Genomic DNA, 24,617 nt, shown 5'->3' with positions numbered 1-24,617 from the left:
TGAGGTCAGTCTGCTCTTCCCTGGGTTTGTTACATTGACAGAGTTTGGTTAGTCTGCTCTTCCCTGGGTTTGTTACATTGACAGATTGGGGTCAGTCTGCTCTTCCCTGAGTATGTTACATTGACAGAGTAGGGTCAGTCAGTTCTTCATTGGGTGTGTTAAATTTACAGTTTTGGGTCAGTCTGCTCTTCCCTGGGTGTGTTACATTGACAGAGTGGCGTCAGTCTGTTCTGCCCTGCTAGTGTTACAGTGACAGGGTGGTGTCAGTCTGCTCTCCCCTGGGTGTGTTACATTGACAGAGTGGGGGTCAGTCTGCTTTTCCCAGTGTGTGTTACATTGACAGAGTGTGGTCAGTCTGCTCTTCCCAGGACGTGTCACATTGACAGAGTGGGGTCAGTCTGCTCTTTTATGGGTGGGTTACATTGACAGATTGGGGTCAGTCTGCCCTTCCCCAAGTTTGTTACATCGACACAGTGGGGTCAGTCTGTTCTTCCCTGGATGTGTTACATTGACAGAGTGGGGTCAGTCTGCTCTACCCTGGCTGTGATACATTGACAGAGTGGTGTCAGTCTGCTCTTCCCTGGGTGTGTTACATTGACAGAGTGAGGTTAGTCTGCCCTTCCCTAGGTGTGTTCCATTGACAGAGTGGCGTCAGTCTGTTCTCCCAGGGTTTGTTACATTGACAGAGTGGGGTCAGTCTGTTCTTCCCTGGGTGTGTTACATTGACAGAGTGGGGTCAATCTGATCTTCCCTGGTTGTGTTGCATTGACAGAGTGAGTTCAGTCTGCTCTTCCCTGTGTGTGTTACATTGACAGAGTGGGGTCAGTCTGCTCTTCCCTGGGAGGGTGACATTGACAGAGTGGGGTCAGTCTTCTCTTCCCTGGGTGTGTTACATTGACAGATTGGGGTCAGTCTGCTCTTCCCCATGTTTGTTACATTGACACAGTGGGGTCAGTCTGTTCTTCCCTGGGTGTGTTACATTGACAGAGTGGGGTCAGTCTGCTCTTCCCTGGCTGTGTTACATTGACAGAGTGGGGTCAGTCTGCTCTTCCCTGGGTGTCTTAAATTGACAGAGTGGGGTCAGTCTGTTCTTCCCTTGGTGTGTTACATTGACAGAGTGGTATCTGTCTGCTCTTCCCTGGGTGTGTTACATTGACAGAGTGGGGTCAGTCTGTTCTCCCATTGTGTGTTACATTGACACAGTGGGGTCAGTCTGCTCTTCCCTGGGTTTGTTTCATTGACAGAGTGGGGTCAGTTTTCTCTCCCCTGTGTGTGTTACATTGACAGAGTGGTGTCAGTCTGCTCTTCCCTGGGTGTGTTACATTGACAGAGTGTGGTCAGTCTGCCCTTCCCTAGGTGTGTTCCATTGACAGAGTGGGGTCAGTCTGTTCTCCCAGGGTTTGTTACATTGACAGAATGGGGTCAGTCTGTTCTTCCCTGGGTCTGTTACATTGACAGAGTGAGGTCAGTCTGCTCTTCCCAGGGCGTGTCACATTGACAGAGTGGTGTCAATCTGCTCTACCCTGGATGGGTAACATTGACAGAGTGTGGTCAGTCTGCTCTTCCCAGGGCGTGTCTCATTGACAGAGTGTGGTCAGTCTGCTCTTCCCAGGGCGTGTCTCATTGACAGAGTGGGGTAAGTCTGCTATTCCCTGGGTGTGTTACATTGACAGAGTGGGGTCAGTCTGCTCTTCCCTGGGGGGGTTACATTGAGAGAGTGGAGTCAGTCTGTTCTTCCCTGGGTGTGTTACATTGACTGAGTGGGGACAGTCTGTTCTTCCTTGGGTGTATTACATTGACAGAGTGGGGTCAGTCTGTTCTTCCCTGGGTGTGTTACATTGACAGAGTGGGTTCAGTCTGCTCTTCCCTGGGTGTGTTACATTGACAGAGTAGTGTCGGTCTGTTTTCCCAGGGTTTGTTACATTGACAGAGTGGGGTCAGTCTGCTCTTCCCTTGCTGTGTTACAACGACAGAGTGGCGTCAGTGTGCACTTCCTTGTGTGTGTTACATTGACAGAGTGGGGGTCAGTCTGCTCTTCCCAGGGTGTGTTACATTGACAGAGTGTGGTCAGTCTGCTCTTCCCAGGGCGTGTCACATTGACAGAGTGGGGTCAGTCTGCTCTTTTATGGGTGGGTTACATTGACAGAATGAATTCAGTCTGCTCTTCCCTGCGTGTGTTACATTGACAGAGTGTGGTCAGTCTGATCTTCCCTGGTTGTGTTACATTGACAGAGTGAGTTCAGTCTGCTCTTCCCTGGGTGTGTTACCTTGACAGAGTGGGGTCAGTCTGCTCTTCCCTGGGTGTGTTACATTGACAGAGTGAGGTCAGTCTGCTCTTCCCTTAGTTTGTTACATTGACACAGTGGGGACAGTCTTCTCTTCCCTGGGTGTGTTACATTGACCGATTGGGGTCAGTCTGCTCTTCCCTGAGTGTGTTACATTGACAGAGTGGGGTCAGTCTGTTCTTCCTTGGTTGTGTTAAATTGACAGTGTTGGGTCAGTCTGCTCTTCCCTGGGTGTGTTACATTGACAGAGTCGGGTCAGATTGCTCTTCCCTGGTTGTGTTACATTGACGGAGTGAGTTCAGTCTGCTCTCCCATTGTGTGTTACATTGACAGAGTGCGGTCAGTCTGCTCTTCCCTGGGTGTGTTACAATGACAGAGTGGTGTCAGTGTGCACATCACTGGGTGGGTTACATTGACAGAGTGCGGTAAGTCTGCAGTTCACTGTGTGAGTAATTTTGCAGAAGAGGACATTCTGCTCTTCTCTGGGTGGGTTACATTGAAAGAGTGAGGTCAGTCTGCTCTACCCTGGGTTTGCTACATTGACAGAGTTTGGTCAGTCTGCTCTTCCCTGGGTGTGTTACATTGACAGAGTTGGGTCAGTGTGCTCTTGCCAGTGCGTGTCACATTGACAGAGTGGGGTAAGTCTGCTCTTCCCTGGGTTTGTTACATTGACAGAGTGGGGTCAGTCTTCTCTTCCCTGGGTGTGTTACATTGACAGATTGGGGTCAGTCTGCTCTTCCCCAAGTTTGTTACATTGACACAGTGGGGTCAGTCTGCTCTTCCCTGGGTGTGTTACATTGACAGAGTGGGGTCAATCTGCTCTTCCCTGGGTGTGTTTCATTGACTGTGTGGGGTCAGTTTGCTCTTCCCTGGGTGTGTTACATTGACAGAGTGGTGTCAGTCTGCTCTTCCCTGGGTGTGTTATATTGACAGAGTGAGGTTAGTCTGCCCTTCCCTAGCTGTGTTCCATTGTCAGAGTGGCGTCAGTCTGTTCTCCCAGCGTTTGTTACATTGACAAAGTGGGGTCAGTCTGTTCTTCCCTGGGTGTGTTACATTGACAGATTGGGGTCAGTCTGCTCTTCCCCAAGTTGGTTACATTGACAGAGTGGGGTCAGTCTGTTTTTCCCTGGGTGTGTTACATTGACAGATTGGGGTCAGTCTGCTCTTCCCTGGCTGTGTGACATTGACAGAGTGGGGTCAGTCTGCTCTTCCCTGGGTGTGTTACATTGTCAGAGTGGGGTCAGTCTGCTCTTCCCTGGGAGGGTTACATTGACAGAGTGGGGTCAGTCTGCTCTTCCCAGGGTGTGTTACATTGACACTGTGGAGTCATTCTGCTCTTCCCTTGGTTTGTTACAATGACAGAGTGGGTTCAGTGCGCACTTCCCTGGGTGTGTTACATTGACAGAGTGGGGGTCAGTCTGCTCTTCCCAGGGTGTGTTGCATTGACAGAGTGTGGTCAGTCTGCTCTTCCCAGGGCGTGTCACATTGACAGAGTGGGGTCAGTGCGCACTTCCCTGGGTGTGTTACATTGACAGAGTGGGGGTCAGTCTGCTCTTCCCAGGGTGTGTTGCATTGACAGAGTGTGGTCAGTCTGCTCTTCCCAGGGCGTGTCACATTGACAGAGAGGCGTCAGTCTGTTCTTCCCTGGGAGTGTTACAGTGACAGGGTGGTGTCAGTCTGCTCTCCCCTGGGTGTGTTCCATTGACAGGGTGGGGTCTGTCTGCTCTTCCCTGGGTGTGTTAAATTGACAGAGTGGGTTCAGTCTGTTCTTCCCTTGGTGTGTTACATTGACAGAGTGGAATCTGTCTGCTCTTCCCTGGGTGTGTTACATTGACAGAGTGGGGTCATTCTGTTCTCCCATTGTGTGTTACATTGACAGAGTGGGGTCAGTCTGCTCTTCCCTGGGTGTGTTACAATGACAGAGTGGGGTCAGTGTGCACATCACTGGGTGGGTTACATTGACAGAGTGGGGTAAGTCTGCAGTTCACTGTGTGAGTAATTTTGCAGAAGAGGACATTCTGCTCTTCTCTGGGTGGGTTACATTGACAGAGTGAGGTCAGTCTGCTCTTCCCTGAGTTTGTTACATTGACAGAGTTTGGTCAGTCTGCTCTTCCCTGGGTGTGTTACATTGACAGAGTTTGGTAAGTGTGCTCTTCCCAGGGCGTGTCACATTGACAGAGTGGGGTCATCTGCTCTTTTATGGGTGGGTTACATTGACAGAGTGGGGTCAGTCTGCTCTTCCCTGGGTTTGTTACATTGACACAGTGGGGTCAGTCTGCTCTTCCCTGGGTTTGTTACATTGACACAGTGGGGTCAGTCTGCTCTTCCCCAAGTTTGTTACATTGACAGAGTGAGGTCAGTCTGCTCTTCCCTGGGTTTGTTACATTTACAGAGTTGGGTCAGTCTGCTTTTCCCTGGGTGTGTTACATTGACAGAGTGGGGTAAGACTGCAGTTGACTGTGTGAGTAATTTTGCAGAAGCGGTCATTCTGCTCTTCTCTGGGTGGGTTACATTGACAGAGTGAGGTCAGTCTGCTCTTCCCTGGGTGTGTTACAGTGACAGGGTGTGTTCAGTCTGCTCTTCCCTGGGTGTGTTACATTGACAGAGTGGGGTCAGTCTGCTCTTCGCTGGGTGTGTTACATTGACAGAGTGGGGTCAGTCTGCTCTTCCCTGGGTGTGTTACATTGACAGAGTGAGGTCAGTCTGCTCTTCCCTGGGTGTGTTACATTGACAGATTGGGGTCAGTCTGCTCTTCCCTGAGTGTGTTACATTGACAGAGTGGGGTCAGTCTGTTTTTCCTTGGGTGTGTTAAATTAACAGTGTTTGGTCAATCTGCTCTTCCCTGGGTGTGTTACATTGACAGAGTGGCGTCAGTCTGTTCTTCCCTGGGTGTTTTACAGTAACAGGGTGGTGTCAGTCTGCTCTCCCCTGGGTGTGTTACTTTGACAGAGTGGGGTCAGTCTGCTCTTCCCTGGGTGTGTTACATTGACAGAGTGAGGTCAGTCTGCTCTTCCCTGGGTTTGTTACATTGACAGAGTTTGGTTAGTCTGCTCTTCCCTGGGTTTGTTACATTGACAGATTGGGGTCAGTCTGCTCTTCCCTGAGTATGTTACATTGACAGAGTAGGGTCAGTCAGTTCTTCATTGGGTGTGTTAAATTTACAGTTTTGGGTCAGTCTGCTCTTCCCTGGGTGTGTTACATTGACAGAGTGGCGTCAGTCTGTTCTGCCCTGCTAGTGTTACAGTGACAGGGTGGTGTCAGTCTGCTCTCCCCTGGGTGTGTTACATTGACAGAGTGGGGGTCAGTCTGCTTTTCCCAGTGTGTGTTACATTGACAGAGTGTGGTCAGTCTGCTCTTCCCAGGACGTGTCACATTGACAGAGTGGGGTCAGTCTGCTCTTTTATGGGTGGGTTACATTGACAGATTGGGGTCAGTCTGCCCTTCCCCAAGTTTGTTACATTGACACAGTGGGGTCAGTCTGTTCTTCCCTGGATGTGTTACATTGACAGAGTGGGGTCAGTCTGCTCTACCCTGGCTGTGATACATTGACAGAGTGGTGTCAGTCTGCTCTTCCCTGGGTGTGTTACATTGACAGAGTGAGGTTAGTCTGCCCTTCCCTAGGTGTGTTCCATTGACAGAGTGGCGTCAGTCTGTTCTCCCAGGGTTTGTTACATTGACAGAGTGGGGTCAGTCTGTTCTTCCCTGGGTGTGTTACATTGACAGAGTGGGGTCAATCTGATCTTCCCTGGTTGTGTTGCATTGACAGAGTGAGTTCAGTCTGCTCTTCCCTGTGTGTGTTACATTGACAGAGTGGGGTCAGTCTGCTCTTCCCTGGGAGGGTGACATTGACAGAGTGGGGTCAGTCTTCTCTTCCCTGGGTGTGTTACATTGACAGATTGGGGTCAGTCTGCTCTTCCCCATGTTTGTTACATTGACACAGTGGGGTCAGTCTGTTCTTCCCTGGGTGTGTTACATTGACAGAGTGGGGTCAGTCTGCTCTTCCCTGGCTGTGTTACATTGACAGAGTGGGGTCAGTCTGCTCTTCCCTGGGTGTCTTAAATTGACAGAGTGGGGTCAGTCTGTTCTTCCCTTGGTGTGTTACATTGACAGAGTGGTATCTGTCTGCTCTTCCCTGGGTGTGTTACATTGACAGAGTGGGGTCAGTCTGTTCTCCCATTGTGTGTTACATTGACACAGTGGGGTCAGTCTGCTCTTCCCTGGGTTTGTTTCATTGACAGAGTGGGGTCAGTTTGCTCTCCCCTGTGTGTGTTACATTGACAGAGTGGTGTCAGTCTGCTCTTCCCTGGGTGTGTTACATTGACAGAGTGTGGTCAGTCTGCCCTTCCCTAGGTGTGTTCCATTGACAGAGTGGGGTCAGTCTGTTCTCCCAGGGTTTGTTACATTGACAGAATGGGGTCAGTCTGTTCTTCCCTGGGTGTGTTACATTGACAGAGTGAGGTCAGTCTGCTCTTCCCAGGGCGTGTCACATTGACAGAGTGGTGTCAATCTGCTCTACCCTGGATGGGTAACATTGACAGAGTGTGGTCAGTCTGCTCTTCCCAGGGCGTGTCTCATTGACAGAGTGTGGTCAGTCTGCTCTTCCCAGGGCGTGTCTCATTGACAGAGTGGGGTAAGTCTGCTATTCCCTGGGTGTGTTACATTGACAGAGTGGGGTCAGTCTGCTCTTCCCTGGGGGGGTTACATTGAGAGAGTGGAGTCAGTCTGTTCTTCCCTGGGTGTGTTACATTGACTGAGTGGGGACAGTCTGTTCTTCCTTGGGTGTATTACATTGACAGAGTGGGGTCAGTCTGTTCTTCCCTGGGTGTGTTACATTGACAGAGTGGGTTCAGTCTGCTCTTCCCTGGGTGTGTTACATTGACAGAGTAGTGTCGGTCTGTTTTCCCAGGGTTTGTTACATTGACAGAGTGGGGTCAGTCTGCTCTTCCCTTGCTGTGTTACAACGACAGAGTGGCGTCAGTGTGCACTTCCTTGTGTGTGTTACATTGACAGAGTGGGGGTCAGTCTGCTCTTCCCAGGGTGTGTTACATTGACAGAGTGTGGTCAGTCTGCTCTTCCCAGGGCGTGTCACATTGACAGAGTGGGGTCAGTCTGCTCTTTTATGGGTGGGTTACATTGACAGAATGAATTCAGTCTGCTCTTCCCTGCGTGTGTTACATTGACAGAGTGTGGTCAGTCTGATCTTCCCTGGTTGTGTTACATTGACAGAGTGAGTTCAGTCTGCTCTTCCCTGGGTGTGTTACCTTGACAGAGTGGGGTCAGTCTGCTCTTCCCTGGGTGTGTTACATTGACAGAGTGAGGTCAGTCTGCTCTTCCCTGAGTTTGTTACATTGACACAGTGGGGACAGTCTTCTCTTCCCTGGGTGTGTTACATTGACCGATTGGGGTCAGTCTGCTCTTCCCTGAGTGTGTTACATTGACAGAGTGGGGTCAGTCTGTTCTTCCTTGGTTGTGTTAAATTGACAGTGTTGGGTCAGTCTGCTCTTCCCTGGGTGTGTTACATTGACAGAGTCGGGTCAGATTGCTCTTCCCTGGGTGTGTTACATTGACAGAGTGGGGTCAATCTGCTCTTCCCTGGGTGTGTTTCATTGACAGAGTGGGGTCAGTTTGCTCTTCCCTGGGTGGGTAACATTGACAGAGTGGGGTCAGTCTGCTCTTCCCTGGGTGTGTTTCATTGACAGAGTGGGGTCAGTTTGCTCTTCCCTCGGTGTGTTACATTGACAGAGTGGTGTCAGTCTGCTCTTCCCTGGGTGTGTTACATTGACAGAGTGGGGTCAGTCTGCCCTTCCCTAGGTGTGTTCCATTGACAGAGTGGGGTCAGTCTGTTCTCCCAGGGTTTGTTACATTGACAGAGTGGGGTCAGTCTGTTCTTCCCTGGGTGTGTTACATTGACAGAGTGAGGTCAGTCTGCTCTTCCCAGGGCGTGTCACATTGACAGAGTGAGGTCAATCTGCTCTTCCCTGGGTGGGTAACATTGACAGAGTGTGGTCAGTCTGCTCTTCCCAGGGCGTGTCACATTGACAGAGTGGGGCCAGTCTGCTCTTTTATGGCTGTGTTACATTGACAGAGTGGGGTCAGTCTGCTATTCCCTGGGTGCGTTACATTGACAGAGTGGGGTCAGTCTGCTCTTCCCTGGGGGGGTTACATTGACAGAGTGGAGTCAGTCTGTTCTTCCCTGGGTGTGTTACATTTACAGAGTGGGGTCAGTCTGCTCTTCCCTGGGTGTGTTACATTGACTGAGTGGGGTCAGTCTGTTCTTCCCTGGGTGTATTACATTGACAGAGTGGGGTCAGTCTGTTCTTCCCTGGGTGTGTTACATTGACAGAGTGGGTTCAGTCTGCTCTTCCTTGGGTGTGTTACATTGACAGAGTGGGGTCAGTCTGTTCTCCCAGGGTTTGTTACATTGCAAGAGTGGGGTCAGTCTGCTCTTCCCTTGCTATGTTACAATGACAGAGTGGGGGTCAGTCTGCTCTTCCCAGGGTGTGTTACATTGACAGAGCGTGGTCAGTCTGCTCTTCTCAGGGCGTGTCATATTGACAGAGTGGGGTCAGTCTGCTCTTTTATGGGTGGGTTACATTGACAGAATGAAGTCAGTCTGCTCTTCCCTGCGTGTGTTACATTGACAGAGTGTGGTCAGTCTGATCTTCCCTGGTTGTGTTACATTGACAGAGTGAGTTCAGTCTGCTCTTCCCTGGGAGGGTTACATTGACAGAGTGGGGTCAGATTGCTCCTCCCTGGGTGTGTTACATTGACAGAGTGGGGTTAGTCTGTTCTTCCCTGGGTGTTTTACATTGACAGAGTGGGATCAGTCTGCTCTTCTCTGTGCGTGTAACATTGACAGAGTGGGGTCAGTCTGCTCTTCCCTGGAGGGTTACATTGACAGAGTGGGGTCAGTCTTCTCTTCCCTGGGTGTGTTACATTGACAGATTGGGGTCAGTCTGCCCTTCCCCAAGTTTGTTACATTGACACAGTGGGGTCAGTCTGTTCTTCCCTGGATGTGTGACATTGACAGAGTGGGGTCAGTCTGCTCTACCCTGGCTGTGATACATTGACAGAGTGGTGTCAGTCTGCTCTTCCCTGGGTGTGTTACATTGACAGAGTGAGGTTAGTCTGCCCTTCCCTAGGTGTGTTCCATTGACAGAGTGGCGTCAGTCTGTTCTCCCAGGGTTTGTTACATTGACAGAGTGGGGTCAGTCTGTTCTTCCCTGGGTGTGTTACATTGACAGAGTGGGGTCAATCTGATCTTCCCTGGTTGTGTTACATTGACAGAGTGAGTTCAGTCTGCTCTTCCCTGTGTGTGTTACATTGACAGAGTGGGGTCAGTCTGCTCTTCCCTGGGAGGGTGACATTGACAGAGTGGGGTCAGTCTTCTCTTCCCTGGGTGTGTTACATTGACAGATTGGGGTCAGTCTGCTCTTCCCCATGTTTGTTACATTGACACAGTGGGGTCAGTCTGTTCTTCCCTGGGTGTGTTACATTGACAGAGTGGGGTCAGTCTGCTCTTCCCTGGCTGTGTTACATTGACAGAGTGGGGTCAGTCTGCTCTTCCCTGGGTGTTTTAAATTGACAGAGTGGGGTCAGTCTGTTCTTCCCTTGGTGTGTTACATTGACAGAGTGGTATCTGTCTGCTCTTCCCTGGGTGTGTTACATTGACAGAGTGGGGTCAGTCTGTTCTCCCATTGTTTGTTACATTGACAGAGTGCAGTCAGTCTGCTCTTCCCTGGGTGTGTTACAATGACAGAGTGGTGTCAGTGTGCACATCACTGGGTGGGTTACATTGACAGAGTGCGGTAAGTCTGCAGTTCACTGTGTGAGTAATTTTGCAGAAGAGGACATTCTGCTCTTCTCTGGGTGGGTTACATTGAAAGAGTGAGGTCAGTCTGCTCTACCCTGGGTTTGTTACATTGACAGAGTTTGGTCAGTCTGCTCTTCCCTGGGTGTGTTACATTGACAGAGTTGGGTCAGTGTGCTCTTGCCAGGGCGTGTCACATTGACAGAGTGGGGTCAGTCTGCTCTTCCCTGGGTTTGTTACATTGACAGAGTGGGGTCAGTCTTCTCTTCCCTGGGTGTGTTACATTGACAGATTGGGGTCAGTCTGCTCTTCCCCAAGTTTGTTACATTGACACAGTGGGGTCAGTCTGCTCTTCCCTGGGTGTGTTACATTGACAGAGTGGGGTCAATCTGCTCTTCCCTGGGTGTGTTTCATTGACAGTGTGGGGTCAGTTTGCTCTTCCCTGGGTGTGTTACATTGACAGAGTGGTGTCAGTCTGCTCTTCCCTGGGTGTGTTACATTGACAGAGTGAGGTTAGTCTGCCCTTCCCTAGCTGTGTTCCATTGTCAGAGTGGCGTCAGTCTGTTCTCCCAGCGTTTGTTACATTGACAGAGTGGGGTCAGTCTGCCCTTCCCTAGGTGTGTTCCATTGACAGAGTGGGGTCAGTCTGTTCTCCCAGGGTTTGTTACATTGACAGAGTGGGGTCAGTCTGTTCTTCCCTGGGTGTGTTACATTGACAGAGTGAGGTCAGTCTGCTCTTCCCAGGGCGTGTCACATTGACAGAGTGAGGTCAATCTGCTCTTCCCTGGGTGGGTAACATTGACAGAGTGTGGTCAGTCTGCTCTTCCCAGGGCGTGTCACATTGACAGAGTGGGGCCAGTCTGCTCTTTTATGGCTGTGTTACATTGACAGAGTGGGGTCAGTCTGCTATTCCCTGGGTGCGTTACATTGACAGAGTGGGGTCAGTCTGCTCTTCCCTGGGGGGGTTACATTGACAGAGTGGAGTCAGTCTGTTCTTCCCTGGGTGTGTTACATTTACAGATTGGGGTCAGTCTGCTCTTCCCTGGGTGTGTTACATTGACTGAGTGGGGTCAGTCTGTTCTTCCCTGGGTGTATTACATTGACAGAGTGGGGTCAGTCTGTTCTTCCCTGGGTGTGTTACATTGACAGAGTGGGTTCAGTCTGCTCTTCCCTGGGTGTGTTACATTGACAGAGTGGGGTCAGTCTGTTCTCCCAGGGTTTGTTACATTGCAAGAGTGGGGTCAGTCTGCTCTTCCCTTGCTATGTTACAATGACAGAGTGGGGTCAGTGTGCACTTCCCTGTGTGTGTTACATTGACAGAGTGGGGGTCAGTCTGCTCTTCCCAGGGTGTGTTACATTGACAGAGTGTGGTCAGTCTGCTCTTCTCAGGGCGTGTCATATTGACAGAGTGGGGTCAGTCTGCTCTTTTATGGGTGGGTTACATTGACAGAATGAATTCAGTCTGCTCTTCCTTGCGTGTGTTACATTGACAGAGTGTGGTCAGTCTGATCTTCCCTGGTTGTGTTACATTGACAGAGTGAGTTCAGTCTGCTCTTCCCTGGGAGGGTTACATTGACAGAGTGGGGTCAGATTGCTCCTCCCTGGGTGTGTTACATTGACAGAGTGGGGTCAGTCTGTTCTTCCCTGGGTGTTTTACATTGACAGAGTGGGATCAGTCTGCTCTTCTCTGTGCGTGTAACATTGACAGAGTGGGGTCAGTCTGCTCTTCCCTGGAGGGTTACATTGACAGAGTGGGGTCAGTCTTCTCTTCCCTGGGTGTGTTACATTGACAGATTGGGGTCAGTCTGCCCTTCCCCAAGTTTGTTACATTGACACAGTGGGGTCAGTCTGTTCTTCCCTGGATGTGTGACATTGACAGAGTGGGGTCAGTCTGCTCTACCCTGGCTGTGATACATTGACAGAGTGGTGTCAGTCTGCTCTTCCCTGGGTGTGTTACATTGACAGAGTGAGGTTAGTCTGCCCTTCCCTAGGTGTGTTCCATTGACAGAGTGGCGTCAGTCTGTTCTCCCAGGGTTTGTTACATTGACAGAGTGGGGTCAGTCTGTTCTTCCCTGGGTGTGTTACATTGACAGAGTGGGGTCAATCTGATCTTCCCTGGTTGTGTTACATTGACAGAGTGAGTTCAGTCTGCTCTTCCCTGTGTGTGTTACATTGACAGAGTGGGGTCAGTCTGCTCTTCCCTGGGAGGGTGACATTGACAGAGTGGGGTCAGTCTTCTCTTCCCTGGGTGTGTTACATTGACAGATTGGGGTCAGTCTGCTCTTCCCCATGTTTGTTACATTGACACAGTGGGGTCAGTCTGTTCTTCCCTGGGTGTGTTACATTGACAGAGTGGGGTCAGTCTGCTCTTCCCTGGCTGTGTTACATTGACAGAGTGGGGTCAGTCTGCTCTTCCCTGGGTGTTTTAAATTGACAGAGTGGGGTCAGTCTGTTCTTCCCTTGGTGTGTTACATTGACAGAGTGGTATCTGTCTGCTCTTCCCTGGGTGTGTTACATTGACAGAGTGGGGTCAGTCTGTTCTCCCATTGTGTGTTACATTGACAGAGTGCGGTCAGTCTGCTCTTCCCTGGGTGTGTTACATTGACAGAGTGGTGTCAGTGTGCACATCACTGGGTGGGTTACATTGACAGAGTGCGGTAAGTCTGCAGTTCACTGTGTGAGTAATTTTGCAGAAGAGGACATTCTGCTCTTCTCTGGGTGGGTTACATTGAAAGAGTGAGGTCAGTCTGCTCTACCCTGGGTTTGTTACATTGACAGAGTTTGGTCAGTCTGCTCTTCCCTGGGTGTGTTACATTGACAGAGTTGGGTCAGTGTGCTCTTGCCAGGGCGTGTCACATTGACAGAGTGGGGTCAGTCTGCTCTCCCCTGGGTTTGTTACATTGACAGAGTGGGGTCAGTCTTCTCTTCCCTGGGTGTGTTACATTGACAGATTGGGGTCAGTCTGCTCTTCCCCAAGTTTGTTACATTGACACAGTGGGGTCAGTCTGCTCTTCCCTGGGTGTGTTACATTGACAGAGTGGGGTCAATCTGCTCTTCCCTGGGTGTGTTTCATTGACAGTGTGGGGTCAGTTTGCTCTTCCCTGGGTGTGTTACATTGACAGAGTGGTGTCAGTCTGCTCTTCCCTGGGTGTGTTACATTGACAGAGTGAGGTTAGTCTGCCCTTCCCTAGCTGTGTTCCATTGTCAGAGTGGCGTCAGTCTGTTCTCCCAGCGTTTGTTACATTGACAGAGTGGGGTCAGTCTGTTCTTCCCTGGGTGTGTTACATTGACAGATTGGGGTCAGTCTGCTCTTCCCCAAGTTGGTTACATTGACACAGTGGGGTCAGTCTGTTTTTCCCTGGGTGTGTTACATTGACAGATTGGGGTCAGTCTGCTCTTCCCTGGCTGTGTGACATTGACAGAGTGGGGTCAATCTGCTCTTTTATGGGTGGGTTACATTGACAGAGTGGGGTCAGTCTGCTCTTCCCTGGGTGTGTTACATTGTCAGAGTGGGGTCAGTCTGCTCTTCCCTGGGAGGGTTACATTGACAGAGTGGGGTCAGTCTGCTCTTCCCCATAGTGTGTTACATTGACACTGTGGAGTCATTCTGCTCTTCCCTTGGTTTGTTACAATGACAGAGTGGGGTCAGTGCGCACTTCCCTGGGTGTGTTACATTGACAGAGTGGGGGTCAGTCTGCTCTTCCCAGGGTGTGTTGCATTGACAGAGTGTGGTCAGTCTGCTCTTCCCAGGGCGTGTCACATTGACAGAGTGGGGTCAGTGCGCACTTCCCTGGGTGTGTTACATTGACAGAGTGGGGGTCAGTCTGCTCTTCCCAGGGTGTGTTGCATTGACAGAGTGTGGTCAGTCTGCTCTTCCAGGGCGTGTCACATTGACAGGGTGGTGTCAGTCTGCTCTCCCCTGGGTGTGTTCCATTGACAGAGTGGGGTCTGTCTGCTCTTCCCTGGGTGTGTTAAATTGACAGAGTGGGGTCAGTCTGTTCTTCCCTTGGTGTGTTACATTGACAGAGTGAGGTCAGTCTGCTCTTCCCTGGGTGTGTTACAATGATAGAGTGGGGTCAGTCTGCTCTTCCCTGGAAGTGTTACATTGACAGAGTGGGGTCAGTCTGTTCTCCCATTGTGTGTTACATTGACAGAGTGGGGTCAGTCTGCTCTTCCCTGGGTGTGTTACAATGACAGAGTGGGGTCAGTGTGCACATCACTGGGTGGGTTACATTGACAGAGTGGGGTAAGTCTGCAGTTCACTGTGTGAGTAATTTTGCAGAAGAGGACATTCTGCTCTTCTCTGGGTGGGTTACATTGACAGAGTGAGGTCAGTCTGCTCTTCCCTGGGTTTGTTACATTGACAGAGTTTGGTCAGTCTGCTCTTCCCTGGGTGTGTTACATTGACAGAGTTTGGTAAGTGTGCTCTTCCCAGGGCGTGTCACATTGACAGAGTGGGGTCAGTCTGCTCTTTTATGGGTGAGTTACATTGACAGAGTGAGGTTAGTCTGCTCTTCCCAGGGCGTGTCACATTGACAGAGTGGGGTCATCTGCTCTTTTATGGGTGGGTTACATTGACAGAGTGGGGTCAGTCTGCTCTTCCCTGGGTGTGTAACATTGGCAGAGTGAAGTCAGTCTGCTCTTCCCTGGGTTTGTTACATTGACACAGTGGGGTCAGTCTGCTCTTCCCTGGGTGTGTTACATTGAGAGATTGGGGTCAGTCTGCTCTTCCCCAAGTTTGTTACATTGACAGAGTGGGGTCAGTCTGCACTTCCCTGGGTGTGTTACATTGACAGAGTGAGGTCAGTCTGCTCTTCCCTGGGTTTGTTACATTGACACAGTGGGGTCAGTCTGCTCTTCCCTGGGTGTGTTACATTGAGAGATTGGGGTCAGTCTGCTCTTCCCCAAGTTTGTTACATTGACAGAGTGAGGTCAGTCTGCTCTTCCCTGGGTTTGTTACATTTACAGAGTTGGGTCAGTCTGCTTTTCCCTGGGTGTGTTACATTGACAGAGTGGGGTAAGTCTGCAGTTGACTGTGTGAGTAATTTTGCAGAAGCGGTCATTCTGCTCTTCTCTGGGTGGGTTACATTGACAGAGTGAGGTCAGTCTGCTCTTCCCTGGGTGTGTTACAGTGACAGGGTGGGTTCAGTCTGCTCTTCCCTGGGTGTGTTACATTGACAGAGTGGGGTCAGTCTGCTCTTCCCTGGGTGTGTTACATTGACAGAGTGGGGTCAGTCTGCTCTTCCCTGGGTGTGTTACATTGACAGAGTGAGGTCAGTCTGCTCTTCCCTGGGTGTGTTACATTGACAGATTGGGGTCAGTCTGCTCTTCCCTGAGTGTGTTACATTGACAGACTGGGGTCATTCTGTTTTTCCTTGGGTGTGTTAAATTAACAGTGTTTGGTCAATCTGCTCTTCCCTGGGTGTGTTACATTGACAGAGTGGCGTCAGTCTGTTCTTCCCTGGGTGTTTTACAGTAAAAGGGTGGTGTCAGTCTGCTCTCCCCTGGGTGTGTTACATTGACAGAGTGGGGTCAGTCTGCTCTTCCCTGGGTGTGTTACATTGACAGAGTGAGGTCAGTCTGCTCTTCCCTGGGTTTGTTACATTGACAGAGTTTGGTCAGTCTGCTCTTCCCTGGGTTTGTTACATTGACAGATTGGGGTCAGTCTTCTCTTTCCTGGGTGTGTTACATTGACAGATTGGGGTCAGTCTGCTCTTCCCTGAGTGTGTTACATTGACAGAGTAGGGTCAGTCAGTTCTTCATTGGGTGTGTTAAATTTACAGTTTTGGGTCAGTCTGCTCTTCCCTGGGTGTGTTACATTGACAGAGTGGCGTCAGTCTGTTCTGCCCTGCTAGTGTTACAGTGAGAGGGTGGTGTCAGTCTGCTCTCCCCTGGGTGTGTTACATTGACAGAGTGGGGGTCAGTCTGCTTTTCCCAGTGTGTGTTACATTGACAGAGTGGGGTCAGTCTGCTCTTTTATGGGTGGGTTACATTGACAGATTGGGGTCAGTCTGCCCTTCCCCAAGTTTGTTACATTGACACAGTGGGCTCAGTCTGTTCTTCCCTGGATGTGTGACATTGACAGAGTGGGGTCAGTCTGCTCTACCCTGGCTGTGATACATTGACAGAGTGGTGTCAGTCTGCTCTTCCCTGGGTGTGTTACATTGACAGAGTGAGGTTAGTCTGCCCTTCCCTAGGTGTGTTCCATTGACAGAGTGGCGTCAGTCTGTTCTCCGAGGGTTTGTTACATTGACAGAGTGGGGTCAGTCTGTTCTTCCCTGGGTGTGTTACATTGACAGACTGGGGTCAATCTGATCTTCCCTGGTTGTGTTACATTGACAGAGTGAGTTCAGTCTGCTCTTCCCTGTGTGTGTTACATTGACAGAGTGGGGTCAGTCTGCTCTTCCCTGGGAGGGTGACATTGACAGAGTGGGGTCAATCTTCTCTTTCCTGGGTGTGTTACATTGACAGATTGGGGTCAGTCTGCTCTTCCCCATGTTTGTTACATTGACACAGTGGGGTCAGTCTGTTCTTCCCTGGGTGTGTTACATTGACAGAGTGGGGTCAGTCTGCTCTTCCCTGGCTGTGTTACATTGACAGAGTGGGGTCAGTCTGCTCTTCCCTGGGTGTTTTAAATTGACAGAGTGGGGTCAGTCTGTTCTTCCCTTGGTGTGTTACATTGACAGAGTGGTATCTGTCTGCTCTTCCCTGGGTGTGTTACATTGACAGAGTGCGGTCAGTCTGCTCTTCCCTGGGTGTGTTACAATGACAGAGTGGTGTCAGTGTGCACATCACTGGGTGGGTTACATTGACAGAGTGCGGTAAGTCTGCAGTTCACTGTGTGAGTAATTTTGCAGAAGAGGACATTCTGCTCTTCTCTGGGTGGGTTACATTGAAAGAGTGAGGTCAGTCTGCTCTACCCTGGGTTTGTTACATTGACAGAGTTTGGTCAGTCTGCTCTTCCCTGGGTGTGTTACATTGACAGAGTTGGGTCAGTGTGCTCTTGCCAGGGCGTGTCACATTGACAGAGTGGGGTCAGTCTGCTCTTCCCTGGGTTTGTTACATTGACAGAGTGGGGTCAGTCTTCTCTTCCCTGGGTGTGTTACATTGACAGATTGGGGTCAGTCTGCTCTTCCCCAAGTTTGTTACTTTGACACAGTGGGGTCAGTCTGCTCTTCCCTGGGTGTGTTACATTGACAGAGTGGGGTCAATCTGCTCTTCCCTGGGTGTGTTTCATTGACAGTGTGGGGTCAGTTTGCTCTTCCCTGGGTGTGTTACATTGACAGAGTGGTGTCAGTCTGCTCTTCCCTTGGTGTGTTACATTGACACAGTGGGGTCAGTCTGCTCTTCCCTGGGTGTGTTACATTGACAGAGTGGGGTCAGTCTGCTCTTCCCTTGGTGTGTTACATTGACAGAGTGGGGTCAGTCTGCTCTTCCCTGGGTGTGTTACATTGACAGAGTGGGGTCAGTCTGTTCTTCCCTGGGTGTGTTACATTGACAGATTGGGGTCAGTCTGCTCTTCCCCAAGTTGGTTACATTGACACAGTGGGGTCAGTCTGTTTTTCCCTGGGTGTGTTACATTGACAGATTGGGGTCAGTCTGCTCTTCCCTGGCTGTGTGACATTGACAGAGTGGGGTCAATCTGCTCTTTTATGGGTGGGTTACATTGACAGAGTGGGGTCAGTCTGCTCTTCCCTGGGTGTGTTACATTGTCAGAGTGGGGTCAGTCTGCTCTTCCCTGGGAGGGTTACATTGACAGAGTGGGGTCAGTCTGCTCTTCCCCATAGTGTGTTACATTGACACTGTGGAGTCATTCTGCTCTTCCCTTGGTTTGTTACAATGACAGAGTGGGGTCAGTGCGCACTTCCCTGGGTGTGTTACATTGACAGAGTGGGGGTCAGTCTGCTCTTCCCAGGGTGTGTTGCATTGACAGAGTGTGGTCAGTCTGCTCTTCCAGGGCGTGTCACATTGACAGGGTGGTGTCAGTCTGCTCTCCCCTGGGTGTGTTCCATTGACAGAGTGGGGTCTGTCTGCTCTTCCCTGGGTGTGTTAAATTGACAGAGTGGGGTCAGTCTGTTCTTCCCTTGGTGTGTTACATTGACAGAGTGAGGTCAGTCTGCTCTTCCCTGGGTGTGTTACAATGATAGAGTGGGGTCAGTCTGCTCTTCCCTGGGAGTGTTACATTGACAGAGTGGGGTCAGTCTGTTCTCCCATTGTGTGTTACATTGACAGAGTGGGGTCAGTCTGCTCTTCCCCATAGTGTGTTACATTGACACAGTGGAGTCATTCTGCTCTTCCCTTGGTTTGTTACAATGACAGAGTGGGGTCAGTGCGCACTTCCCTGCGTGTGTTACATTGACAGAGTGGGGGTCAGTCTGCTCTTCCCAGGGTGTGTTGCATTGACAGAGTGTGGTCAGTCTGCTCTTCCCAGGGCGTGTCACATTGACAGAGTGGGGTCAGTGCGCACTTCCCTGGGTGTGTTACATTGACAGAGTGGGGGTCAGTCTGCTCTTCCCAGGGTGTGTTGCATTGACAGAGTGTGGTCAGTCTGCTCTTCCAGGGCGTGTCACATTGACAGGGTGGTGTCAGTCTGCTCTCCCCTGGGTGTGTTCCATTGACAGAGTGGGGTCTGTCTGCTCTTCCCTGGGTGTGTTAAATTGACAGAGTGGGGTCAGTCTGTTCTTCCCTTGGTGTGTTACATTGACAGAGTGAGGTCAGTCTGCTCTTCCCTGGGTTTGTTACATTGACAGATTGGGGTCAGTCTTCTCTTTCCAGGGTGTGTTACATTGACAGATTGGGGTCAGTCTGCTCTTCCCTGAGTGTGTTACATTGACAGAGTAGGGTCAGTCAGTTCTTCATTGGGTGTGTTAAATTTACAGTTTTGGGTCAGTCTGCTCTTCCCTGGGTGTGTTACATTGACAGAGTGGCGTCAGTCTGTTCTGCCCTGCTAGTGTTACAGTGACAGGGTGGTGTCAGTCTGCTCTCCCCTGGGTGTGTTACATTGACAGAGTGGGGGTCAGTCTGCTTTTCCCAGTGTGTGTTACATTGACAGAGTGGGGTCAGTCTGCTCTTTTATGGGTGGGTTACATTGACAGATTGGGGTCAGTCTGCCCTTCCCCAAGTTTGTTACATTGACACAGTGGGCTCAGTCTGTTCTTCCCTGGATGTGTGACATTGACAGAGTGGGGTCAGTCTGCTCTACCCTGGCTGTGATACATTGACAGAGTGGTGTCAGTCTGCTCTTCCCTGGGTGTGTTACATTGACAGAGTGAGGTTAGTCTGCCCTTCCCTAGGTGTGTTCCATTGACAGAGTGGCGTCAGTCTGTTCTCCCAGGGTTTGTTACATTGACAGAGTGGGGTCAGTCTGTTCTTCCCTGGGTGTGTTACATTGACAGAGTGGGGTCAATCTGATCTTCCCTGGTTGTGTTACATTGACAGAGTGAGTTCAGTCTGCTCTTCCCTGTGTGTGTTACATTGACAGAGTGGGGTCAGTCTGCTCTTCCCTGGGAGGGTGACATTGACAGAGTGGGGTCAATCTTCTCTTCCCTGGGTGTGTTACATTGACAGATTGGGGTCAGTCTGCTCTTCCCCATGTTTGTTACATTGACACAGTGGGGTCAGTCTGTTCTTCCCTGGGTGTGTTACATTGACAGAGTGGGGTCAGTCTGCTCTTCCCTGGCTGTGTTACATTGACAGAGTGGGGTCAGTCTGCTCTTCCCTGGGTGTTTTAAATTGACAGAGTGGGGTCAGTCTGTTCTTCCCTTGGTGTGTTACATTGACAGAGTGGTATCTGTCTGCTCTTCCCTGGGTGTGTTACATTGACAGAGTGCGGTCAGTCTGCTCTTCCCTGGGTGTGTTACAATGACAGAGTGGTGTCAGTGTGCACATCACTGGGTGGGTTACATTGACAGAGTGCGGTAAGTCTGCAGTTCACTGTGTGAGTAATTTTGCAGAAGAGGACATTCTGCTCTTCTCTGGGTGGGTTACATTGAAAGAGTGAGGTCAGTCTGCTCTACCCTGGGTTTGTTACATTGACAGAGTTTGGTCAGTCTGCTCTTCCCTGGGTGTGTTACATTGACAGAGTTTGGTAAGTGTGCTCTTCCCAGGGCGTGTCACATTGACAGAGTGGGGTCAGTCTGCTCTTCCCTGGGTTTGTTACATTGACAGAGTGGGGTCAGTCTTCTCTTCCCTGGGTGTGTTACATTGACAGATTGGGGTCAGTCTGCTCTTCCCCAAGTTTGTTACATTGACACAGTGGGGTCAGTCTGCTCTTCCCTGGGTGTGTTACATTGACAGAGTGGGGTCAATCTGCTCTTCCCTGGGTGTGTTTCATTGACAGTGTGGGGTCAGTTTGCTCTTCCCTGGGTGTGTTACATTGACAGAGGTGTCAGTCTGCTCTTCCCTTGGTGTGTTACATTGACACAGTGGGGTCAGTCTGCTCTTCCCTGGGTGTGTTACATTGACAGAGTGGGGTCAGTCTGCTCTTCCCTTGGTGTGTTACATTGACAGAGTGGGGTCAGTCTGCTCTTCCCTGGGTGTGTTACATTGACAGAGTGGGGTCAGTCTGTTCTTCCCAGGGTGTGTTACATTGACAGAGTGGGGTCAGTTTGCTCTTCCCTGGGTGTGTTACATTGACAGAGTGGTGTCAGTCTGCTCTTCCCTGGGTGTGTTACATTGACAGATTGGGATCAGTCTGCTCTTCCCTGGGTTTGTTACATTGACACAGAGGGGTTAGTCTGCCCTTCCCTGGGTGTGTTACATTGAGAGATTGGGGTTAGTCTGCTCTTCCTCAAGTTTGTTACATTGACAGAGTGGGGTCAGTCTGCACTTCCCTGGGTGTGTTACATTGACAGAGTGAGGTCAGTCTGCTCTTCCCTGGGTTTGTTACATTGACAGATTGGGGTCAGTCTGCACTTCACTGGGTGTGTTACATTTACAGAGTGTGGTCCGTCAACTCTTCCCTGGGTGTGTTACATTGACAGAGTGGGGTAAGACTGCAGTTGACTGTGTGAGTAATTTTGCAGAAGCGGTCATTCTGCTCTTCCCTGGGTGTGTTACATTGACAGAGTGAGGTCAGTCTGCTCTTCCCTGGGTGTGTTACATTGACAGAGTGGGGTCAGTCTGCTCTTCCCTGGGTGTGTTACATTGACAGATTGGGGTGAGTATTCTCTTTCCTGAGTGTGTTACATTGACAGAGTGGGGTCAGTCTGTTCTTCCTTGGGTGTGTTAAATTGACAGTGTTGGGTCAGTCTGCTCTCCCCTGGGTGTGTTACATTGACAGAGTGGGGTCAGTCTGCTCTTCCCTGGGTGTCTTAAATTGACAGAGTGGGGTCAGTCTGTTCTTCCCTTGGTGTGTTACATTGACAGAGTGGTATCTGTCTGCTCTTCCCTGGGTGTGTTAAATTGACAGAGTGGGGTCAGTCTGTTCTCCCATTGTGTGTTACATTGACAGAGTGGGGTCAGTCTGCTCTTCCCTGGGTGTGTTACAATGACAGAGTGGGGTCAATGTGCACTTCACTGGGTGGGTTACATTGACAGAGTGGGGAAGTCTGCAGTTCACTGTGTGAGTAACTTTGCAGAAGAGGTCATTCTGCTCTTCTCTGGGTGGGTTACATTGACAGAGTGAGGTCAATCTGCTCTTCCCTGGGTTTGTTACATTGGCAGAGCTGGGTCAGTGTGCTCTTCCCAGGGCGTGTCACATTGACAGAGTGGGGACAGTCTGCTCTTTTATGGGTGGGTTACATTGACAGAGTGGGGTCAGTCTGCTCTTCCCTGAGTGTGTTACAATGACAGAGTCGGGTCAGTGTGCACATCACTGGGTGGGTTACATTGGCAGAGTGGGGTAAGTCTGCAGTTCACTGTGTGAGTAATTTTGCGGAAGAGGACATTCTGCTCTTCTCTGGGTGTGTTACATTGACAGAGTGAGGTCAGTCTGCTCTTCCCTGGGTTTGTTACATCGACAGTGTTGGGTCAGTCTGCTCTTCCCTGGGTGTGTTACATTGACAGAGTTGGGTCAGTGTGCTCTTCCCAGGGCGTGTCACATTGACAGAGTGGGGTCAGTCTGCTCTTTTATGGGTGTGTTACATTGACAGAGTGAGGTTAGTCTGCTCTTCCCTGGGTGTGTTACATTGACAGAGTTGGGTCAGTGTGCTCTTCCCAGGGCGTGTCACATTGACAGAGTGGGGTCAGTCTGCTCTTTTATGGGTGTGTAACATTGGCAGAGTGAGGTCAGTCTGCTCTTCCCTGGGTTTGTTACATTGACACAGAGGGGTTAGTCTGCTCTTCCCTGGGTGTGTTACATTGAGAGATTGGGGTTAGTCTGCTCTTCCTCAAGTTTGTTACATTGACAGAGTGGGGTCAGTCTGCACTTCCCTGGGTGTGTTACATTGACAGAGTGAGGTCAGTCTGCTCTTCCCTGGGTTTGTTACATTGACAGATTGGGGTCATTCTGCTCTTCTCTGGGTGGGTTACATTGACAGAGTGAGTTCAGTCTGCTCTTCCCTGGGTGTGTTACATTGACAGAGTGGGGTCAGTCTGCTCTTCCCTGGGTGTGTTACATTGACAGAGTGAGGTCAGTCTGCTCTTCCCTGGGTGTGTTACATTGACAGAGTGGGGTCAGTCTGCTCTTCCCTGGGTGTGTTACATTGACAGATTGGGGTGAGTCTTCTCTTTCCTGAGTGTGTTACATTGACAGAGTGGGGTCAGTCTGTTCTTCCTTGGGTGTGTTAAATTGACAGAGTGAGGTCAGTCTGCTCTTCCCTGGGTGTGTTACATTGACAGAGTGGGGTCAGTCTGCTCTTCCCTGGGTGTGTTACATTGACAGAGTGAGGTCAGTCTGCTCTTCCCTGGGTGTGTTACATTGACAGAGTGGGGTCAGTCTGCTCTTCCCTGGGTGTGTTACATTGACAGATTGGGGTGAGTCTTCTCTTTCCTGAGTGTGTTACATTGACAGAGTGGGGTCAGTCTGTTCTTCCTTGGGTGTGTTAAATTGACAGAGTGGGGTCAGTCTGCTCTCCCCTGGGTGTGTTACATTGACAGATTGGGGTGAGTCTTCTCTTTCCTGAGTGTGTTACATTGACAGAGTGGGGTCAGTCTGCTCTTCCCTGGGTGTCTTAAATTGACAGAGTGGGGTCAGTCTGTTCTTCCCTTGGTGTGTTACATTGACAGAGTGGTATCTGTCTGCTCTTCCCTGGGTGTGTTAAATTGACAGAGTGGGGTCAGTGTGCACATCACTGGGTGGGTTACATTGACAGAGTGGGGAAGTCTGCAGTTCACTGTGTGAGTAACTTTGCAGAAGAGGTCATTCTGCTCTTCTCTGGGTGGGTTACATTGACAGAGTGAGGTCAGTCTGCTCTTCCCTGGGTTTGTTACATTGACAGAGCTGGGTCAGTGTGCTCTTCCCAGGGCGTGTCACATTGACAGAGTGGGGTCAGTGTGCTCTTCCCTGGGTGTGTTACAATGACAGAGTGGGGTCAGTGTGCACATCACTGGGTGGGTTACATTGACAGAGTGGGGAAGTCTGCAGTTCACTGTGTGAGTAACTTTGCAGAAGAGGTCATTCTGCTCTTCTCTGGGTGGGTTACATTGACAGAGTGAGGTCAGTCTGCTCTTCCCTGGGTTTGTTACATTGACAGAGCTGGGTCAGTGTGCTCTTCCCAGGGCGTGTCACATTGACAGAGTGGGGACAGTCTGCTCTTTTATGGGTGGGTTAAATTGACAGAGTGGGGTCAGTCTGCTCTTCCCTGAGTGTGTTACATTGACAGAGTGGGGTCAGTCTGATCTTCCCTGGTTGTGTTACATTGACAGAGTGAGTTCAGTCTGCTCTTCCCTGGGTGTGTTACATTGACAGAGTGGGGTCAGTCTGATCTTCCCTGGTTGTGTTACATTGACAGAGTGAGTTCAGTCTGCTCTTCCCTGGGTGTGTTACACTGACAGAGTGGGGTCAGTCTGCTCTTCCCTGGGAGGGTCACATTGACAGAGTGGGGACAGTCTGCTCTTTTATGGGTGGGTTACATTGACAGAGTGGGGTCAGTCTGCTCTTCCCTGAGTGTGTTACATTGACAGAGTGGGGTCAGTCTGCTCTTCCCTGGGTGTGTTACATTGACAGAGTGGGGTCAGTCTGCTCTTCCCTGGGAGGGTTACATTGACAGAGTGGGTCAGTCTTCTCTTCCCTGGGTGTGTTACATTGGCAGATTGGGGTCCGTCTGCTCTTCCCCAAGTTTGTTACATTGACACAGTGGGGTCAGTCTGCTCTTCCCTGGGTCTGTTACATTTACAGAGTGGGGTCAGTCTTCTCTTCCCTGGGTGTGTTACATTGACAGATTGGGGTCAGTCTGCTCTTCCCCAAGTTTGTTACATTGACACAGTGGGGTCAGTCTGCCCTTCCCTGGGTGTGTTACATTGACAGAGTGGGGGTCAGTCTGCTCTTCCCTGGGTTTGTTCCTTTGACAGAGTGGGGTCAGTCTTCTCTTCCCTGGGTGTGTTACATTGACAGATTGGGGTCAGTGTGCACTTCCCTAGGT

This window comes from Chiloscyllium punctatum, chromosome 23 (genome assembly GCF_047496795.1).
Source record: "Chiloscyllium punctatum isolate Juve2018m chromosome 23, sChiPun1.3, whole genome shotgun sequence".
NCBI lineage: Eukaryota > Metazoa > Chordata > Chondrichthyes > Orectolobiformes > Hemiscylliidae > Chiloscyllium > Chiloscyllium punctatum.
Note: the sequence above shows the minus strand (reverse complement) of the source record.